At 34.0% G+C, this 8,474-nt stretch overlaps 1 pseudogene; it reads right to left on the bottom strand.

The window, feature by feature from the left end:
• Positions 1-1,285: 1,285 nt before the first annotated feature.
• On the bottom strand, positions 1,286-8,207 carry LOC128225397 (zinc finger protein 862-like; annotated as a pseudogene).
• Between the last annotated feature and the right edge of the window lie 267 nt (positions 8,208-8,474).

The raw sequence follows: 8,474 nt of genomic DNA, 5'->3' as shown, positions 1-8,474 counted from the left end.
CAAATTATCGTCCAATATCACTCTTAAATACTATGGAAAAGGTCTTTGAACGGATTATATTTAAACATGTCTTTAACTTTCTCCGTGATACTCACTTCTTTACATGTTTTCAATCCGGTTTCATGCCCGGTGACTCTACCGTTAATCAACTAACATATATCTATAATAAGTTCTGCCATGCCCTTGATGAAGGTCTTGAAATAAGAGTTGTTTTCTTTGATATAAGTAAAGCTTTTGACAAGGTTTGGCACCGTGGCCTTTTGTACAAACTCGAACATGCAGGCATATGTGGTTCACTTCTTTCTTGGTTTTCAAATTACTTGGAAAACCGTCGACAAAGAGTGGTTATTCCAGGAGCCTCTTCATCATTTTTTGAGATTAAGGCTGGTGTACCCCAAGGCTCTATTTTAGGCACCCTTTTGTTTCTTATATACATTAATGATATTGTAAATGATATCAGTTCTAACATCAATTTATTTGCTGATGATACTAGTCTATTTGTCATAGTCGAAACACCCCAAGTTGCAGCTGAGCAACTACAGTCCGATATCAACAAGTTATCTCATTGGGCTGACAAGTGGCTTGTGAAATTTAATCCATCTAAATCCGAATCTATGGTGCTAACCAAAAAAAGATTAAAGCCCCTTCATCCTCCTTTGCAAATGTTTAATACAGTGATACCCTCTGTTGAATCCCATAAACATCTCGGAATACATATATCTGAAGATTGTAGTTGGCATGTTCATATTGATTATATTAAAGATAAAGCTTGGGCTCGGATCAACGTGATGAAACGGCTAAGATTTCAATTAGACAGGCGATCTTTAGAAGTTATTTATTTATCTTTTGTCAGACCAATCCTTCAATATGCAGACGTTATTTGGAGTAATTGCACCCAACATGAAAAGAATGAATTAGATAAAATCCAGACCGAGTGTGCCAGAATTGTAACTGGTTGTACACGTTTGGTTTTCTTACGTCTTCTCGAAGTTGAAACTGGCTTGGAAAGTTTACAAACTAAGCGCGAAAAGCACAAACTTCTCCTTTTCTTTAAAATGAAAAATGGGTTCACTCCTGATTATCTTTCAAACTTGGTACCCCCCAACAGTAGGGCAAGTATCAACAAGATCTCTCAGAAATTCATCTAAAATTTCCATTCCTAGAACTCGCACATCATTGTATATGAACTCTTTCCTTCCTTCGGCTATCTCTTCCTGGAATAGTCTTCCAGCTAAGGCATCTTCTTTAGATACCGTGTCTGGTTTCAAAGAGTATCTCAAGTCAGTTAGTTCTTTATGTCCACTCTACTCCGATCATAGACTTTCTCTGATCGACTCAGTGGAAGCACTGACTGAAGTAACTCTTCGTTCACTATTGTATGGTGCTGACACTCTGACTGAAGAACAGAATTTCAAACTGTTTGATGCAGTCCGACAATATATTCACTTAACAAAAATATTTGATTAATCGACTCCAGTTTAAATCCATCCTATGACTATTACTCTGCCTTTCTTCTTTCCTTCTCCTATCTCAACATAGCTTATCATTATCTTCTTTTGCTTTTTTTTTCATTATCTGATATTAAATTCCTTTAAATTTGAAATTTTACCACCGTTCTATCTAACATCATCTTACTACTCTGAGAGCTATCATATTAATCCTTTATTTAGTAAAACCTGTATTTAATACTATTGCAAATAACCATTCAAGGAAAGGAACTTTATTAGTTAATTCTACCGTTCCAATCCTGTATTTTATATGTTTGTAACAAATGCTGTATTGTTGTTTTTCTGCATAATAATAATATGTTTAAACTAATCCCCGGAAAACTTCGAGATAGACATATGATCGATAATGGCCGGATGTTCCGATTTATATTTTTGTAGGAAAGGTGACGTAGGGGACTCTTTGAAATGCTTATTTAACAATATGTAAAAATAAAGCCGTTATAACGGGCGAAACTATTTCCCGGTCTCTCCTCGTAAAATCCGGTCTCATCCGGTCTCATAATTCCCTGTTCATAACTTATGGCCCCAGGCAACGGATTGTGTTGCCGATGTTTGTAAACCTAATTTGACAATCTTATTTGCTTTTATATGTAACAAAATATATAAACATAATGTCTTAATTTATGCAATTTGTTATAGGTCTAAACTATTTATGCAATTTGTTAAAGGTGTAGAGAAAGATGCGATGGCAATAAAAATGCTCATGTTTTTTAATAAAGGATTGAGGACGGCTAGAGTATGAAGTAACTTAGAATTGCACCTTTTAAATTATGTTTTGTCAAGTTGGTTTATTGTTCTTCCTCTTCTGTTTAAAAACAAACAGACATTATATTGTTTAAGCAGTCCAGCTATTAGTGTGAACGGCGATTCGCTAACATTGAATAAATTCGATACCTTCGTCATTATTACACAACTTTAGCAGAATATATTTTATTTGTCAACTTGAAGTTTGCAATAAATCTCTAACTGTTTAAGAAATCTGACGCTGAATATTTTTGAATTTGGTTGTATGTTATTATCGTATTATTTCTAAACTTTATTAGAGCCTTTGCATAACAATCATTTATTCTATAAAATTGCCTTTATAATAAACAACCATATTTTTAAGGTATGAACCGAACAGAAGCCGTGCGTGTGTAATAAAACTGGCTAATCCGTTTATCATGTCCTTAACGAGGGACATGCGCTAATCTCTGACACGCGTTGTACAATGCATTTGCACCTTTCATGGTATGACATTATTGTGTTTGTCATAAACCTGTTATGAAGAGTTCCTTTACAAAATATAATAAGTATAATAATAATTAATAAACTACTGAAATATTCAGAAGGCTATTTTACAAATGAAATATAACTTACAAGACACAAGAATCTTTATTTAAAGTCGTCATGATCGTTAAAATAGAATTGTCATTAAATAGCCAGCAATATGTATTATTTCAAACTAGTCACATTAAAGTTTGACTTTAAAATGGACGTTCCAAATCTGCATAAAAGTTTTAAATTTCCAAAGAGATCTTTTGGCACTAAAAAAACGAACACGGGGCATTCAACTCGCAATGGTTCCAAAGTCACTCGTGGCTTCACTATGAAGAGGTAAACTGTGCTAATTAGTTATTTAACATACACTGTGAGACTGTGCAAATATGAATATTTGAAGGTAAATAAATACTGGTGTTTATAATAATTTATGATTGCACAATAATTAACATGTCGCTGTTGCTTACAATGTTATTTTAACCGAAAAAAGGTTTAGATAAAAACACGAAAATAAAACCTGAACTCACTGGAAATCGAGTCCTTCAATGCTTAAAATTGAAATAAAATCTCGATGGGAGGGACACCCCTACCCAGCACACCCCTTCCGCGGCCCCAATTTCAATTTCCTTCCTACGCGCCTGTTTACAACAACCAAATGGACATGCCTGTTGTGTCTTTGCAATTGCGAATGCTGTAGAATTTTGTTTTAAGAATGGCTGCGTAAATACTAATGTCAAACTCGTTGTAAGTGAACTGAGGGAACATTTAGTAAGCTGTCTAGAAAATCAATAAAAAATCCGGTTCATAAAGAAAATGAAAAGTCGCGATCCCTAAGACTTTCAAAATAAAAACATTATGTTTATGCGAAATGCCCGAATTCGTCGATAGTTATTTGCGAAAATAGAACATGCAGGAACTGGTCGTGGCAGTGCATCTCCTGCAACAAAATCAATAGTTAAACAAAACAAAAATGTTAGAATTCCTGAAGTACTGAGTTAACTTACAAATTTGATTTACATGTATTCATGCATTTAATAATAATAATAATAATAATAATATCTTTCTTTTAAGAAGGTGACATATTAAGATCATGTACAAAACTACAGAATCTTATTTTCGATATGGCCCTCTGAACCAGAATGAAAATATGGCAAATAATCATAAGACAAACATGAAGACGATGCTAACAACGATGACGATGATGATGATGATTATAAGTATGCTGTTGATGCTGACGATAATGATGCATATGATGACATGATGATGATGTTGAATCAATATTAGACAGATACTCTCAGTTAAATATAATTATGAATAAAACATCACAATTTGTATAATCACAAGTTTCCTATGAGGTACTGTTTGACCTTTATTTTATACGTATTAAAGTTTTTTGATTCTCGTATTTCCAAAGGTATATTATTCCAAACAATTCTGCTGTAATATGTAAACGATGCTTTCATATAATTAGTACGAGGTCTAGTTTGTAAAACAATATCTTTGTGTGCCATTGATCTTAGCATATATACATTATTGTCTGAAACTGTTACTAATTCTGACATATATGATGGAGCCATGCTATTCAACGTCTTGTAAACTAATACTGCTGCGTGGTATTTACATCTATCCGAGAAGTTTAGCCATTTTAGTTCTTTAAATAGATTTGTTGATGAATCTCGTTTAGATTTACCAAGTATGATTTTTGCAATTCGTTTTTGTAAGTTATTTATTTTATTCACATATGAATTGGTTCCCTTGCCCCAGACCAAGCAGCCGTAATCAAAATTTGGCAGAATATATGCATTGTAAAACATTCGTTTAGTATCAGGTGTGAGGAAATATATTATATTTTTTAGAAGTGCAATTTTCTTATTCAGATTTTTACAAACATAATCGATTTGCACATGCCAGTTTAGTGTATTATCTATATACAACCCTAATAACTTTTGCACAACAACATTAACTATTTGAACATCATTAATACAAAGTTCAAGATTCCCAGTGTTTTTTAATTTATTTGCAGACCCTATTAACATGCATTTAGTCTTGGAAGGATGCAATGACATATTATTTAGTTGACACCACTTATTAACATAATTTAAATGATGTTGTAATTTATTTTGAATATCCGTCAACTGATATCCAGATTCATAAAGTGTTGAGTCATCTGCATATAGATCTATATTTAATGTTGGATGCATAACTGCAATATCATTTATGTATAAAATAAAAAGCAAGGGTCCCAGTATGGAACCCTGGGGTACCCCAGATGTAACAGTGAGTTTTTGCGATTTAATTTTGCCAATCTTTACAATTTGGTTTCTATTTTCAAGATATGATTTAAACAAATTCAATGCTATTTCAGAAAAATGATACAGTTTCAATTTATAAAGAAGAATTTCATGATCAACTAAATCGAAAGCTTTTCTCAAATCCAAAAATATCGCACCAACTAGTTTACCACTGTCAACATCTTTAAGCCAAGTATCTATAAGTCTTATTAGAGCAGTGTTACATGAATGGTGTTTTCTAAATCCAGATTGTGTTTTGTGTATGACATCGGTTTTCTCAAAGTACAGCTGTACCTGTGTCGCTATATGCCTTTCAAAGATTTTTGATATAGTTGGGAGTATTGAAATGGGGCGGTAATTATTGGGGTCCTCTTTGTTGCCCGACTTGAAAATTGGTATTACTCGTGCTTCTTTCAGTTTATCAGGGAAAACTCCATGCGCTATACTACTGTTGATAATTGATGCTATACAAGGTGTAATAGTATCACCACATTGCTTCAAAATTTTGGGGCCTACTCCATCTATGCCTGTGGCCTTTCCAACATTTAATTTATCAATAATAGTATGGACTTCATAAGGGGTAATATGTTTAATCTCAAACCTATTTGTACCTAGTTTTGTATCTAGAATATGTTTTAAGTTTCTAAAATTTGTATTCAAAAACTTTGTTTTATTTATAATGTTTGAAATGCTTACAAAATGACTGTATAATTCGTTTACAATATTTGACGGATCTTCAACCGGAAATTCATTAAATGTCATTTTATGAGGTAATGCTGTCACAGTTGATTGATTCAAATGTGAAATATCTTTTAGATTTCTATTTGTATTACTATTATCATAAGTATACTTATAACTGAATTTAATAAGGAAAAAAACACAATGCTATTTATTACATCATTACATTAATTTTAGTACATGTGCATATATTATGTTTTTATCTTTGCCTTAATTTATTATTTGTTTTATTGATATAAAATATGAACTAATTATCATAATATCTAATGTTTTAATGAACTGTAATCTTTTGTAATCCTATTACCCCCCCCCCCCCCCCTCCCCCGCTGTCATTCACACCTTCTCGATTACGCCCGATAGCTACAATAAAATTTTGAAAACATTTTATGAGAACATACTTGCACTGATTTCGGCAGTTAAAAGACACTTTTCTTGCCTTGTTGAAATCAAAACATGTGTTTGCCATTTTTATCCGCGGTTTTACGTAACATCCGGTGTATTCCCCTTTATTCAAATAGCATTTGTCATGTCAAGAAAGCTAGTTAATTCGGTAAGTGATGAAGTACTTATTTCAATTATAGAATTTTATATTTGTTTTTCATATAAATCCAATACGGCCGCCGCTGTTTATGCTACAGCGGGGTTGGCCGTTTTGGGGCCGTTTATTGGCCGACGGCCAAGTGTTGGCCGTTTCTTGGCCGAAAATGGGCCGCTCTGTTTTGACACCGGCCAGAAGACGACCCGCCCAATTTTCGGCCCATTTTCGGCCAGTTTATGGCCAAGTACCTGGAATTTGCTGGGAGTTGGCATTCTTGCTTCAACTTTCGTAGAGAGAGGTCACGTTTGGCGCTCATTGCAAAAAATATTCAAAACTTTAAAAGGAAAAATCGTAAATAACGTAATACTTTTATACTAACAATAATACCGCAACTCATTTAAATAACTGTATATGGAATTAAGGAGAATTATTTTAAAGACAATTTGATAAAGCAGTTGAATGACTTTTTTAGGAAGATTTATTTTATACAGTGTATTATATACTGCAGTAAAGATTATTAAAGGGAGACTGTCAGTTCTATAGTATGGAAGCGTATGTTTATTCGCCATTGTTGAACTGTTGCCTTTCTATATAGTAGGAGTAAATATTAAAGCAGTGTATTTCAATAAAGTTTAACACTAGCTGTGTGCGAATAGTTGTTTACAAATAAGTGCGGACGCCTGCTGATAATTTCATGATATGTTCTCAAGTTGTAATTACATGAGCTGTTATTTAATACGCTCAGCCAATTGTTTAAGGTTGTTATAAAAAATAAATCGTTAAACGTTATATGGGACTTAGATTTTAATTAACCCAACCTATGCGAGGTCGTTACACTATTTCATTGAAATTTTAATTCTTAACGAATATTCGAATACCCATTTTGGTATCCGAATACTTGCTTTATATCCGGATACTCGGATATTCGCTTCCATCCCTACTTATTTTAATATGTTTTGTGATTTTTATAAACTTTCCTAGAAAATATATTGAAATAATTCACATGATAGGACTGAGGTGTTTTTGTACCTTGCATATTTGAAGCCCCATCAGCAGTAAACCCATCCAGCTTTGATTGCATAGATTCTTCTATGTTCAATTCCTTGAATACTTTCCTGATATGATCATGGATATCCCTGGCTGAAGCTGATTTTGCACAACCAATATGCAAAAATGAATCTGTAATTCTACCCAAACGAACCGTTCTAATGTAAATGTTCTCCATACCATCCCCTGTAAAGTATGTTGACCCATCAATGGTGAAACTAACAAATTGATATTTTGTCAATTTGCTAACTGTTTCCTTTCACGCCACTTCAGCAATGAATACCAGAAATGAAGCAGCAGCATTATCATTTCTGTAATTGTTCCGACTGGCAAACCCTTCGCTTCATCCAAATCAGAGATTACATTGAAGGTCCTTAGGCTCAGGTTATGTTTTGCAATCACATGGGCAGTGCGGAATTTATTTACCAGACTGTCATACTGGGACTTTTGCAGGGATTTCAAGCAATGTGCAGCTTTACTTTATGCGGGTGGTTTAGCTGAAGCTACCTCATTGGCCCTTACATGTATTTTACTTTCACTGTGCTGGGTAAGGGCTTCACGTTTGAAATTGTTTGAGCCCTTTACAAATGAGGATTCTTTTAACTTTGAATCCGTAGTGTTCCCATACAAACTGGTACAGTGCTTGCAAAACATTAGGTTTGCGTCTGTGTCAAACCTTAACCATGTAAACTCACCCAGCCATTTCGGCAAAAAGCCACGTTTTCGATTCTTTTCATACTCTTTGCTGTTAATACCTGTCGCCTTTTGTTTTGGTGCAACACCGGGCTTATCATCGGGCGTGTAACGCAGTTGAAGTTGGTTCATTTTTGTTTACGATTACATGTGTATCATGTTCTACAATTTAACCTTTAAAAGTAAGACGACTGCATCCGTGACGATCGAAAAATTCCGAAGATATGACGAAACAAAACGAGCATCTATTTGGAAAACCCGTAAGCCAATCAGTGCACGCCGTGGTACATCTTAAAGAAATTGGAACATCTCAGCCATAAACTCAATATATATTGCGGAAATAACCGGAGTTGTAGTGATCATGAAGGTCAATGCTCTATGCATTTTAATGCATTTTCA

This window comes from Mya arenaria, chromosome 1 (assembly GCF_026914265.1).
Source record: "Mya arenaria isolate MELC-2E11 chromosome 1, ASM2691426v1".
NCBI classification, from domain to species: domain Eukaryota; kingdom Metazoa; phylum Mollusca; class Bivalvia; order Myida; family Myidae; genus Mya; species Mya arenaria.
Note: the sequence above shows the minus strand (reverse complement) of the source record. Positions and strands in the feature narration are given on the sequence as shown.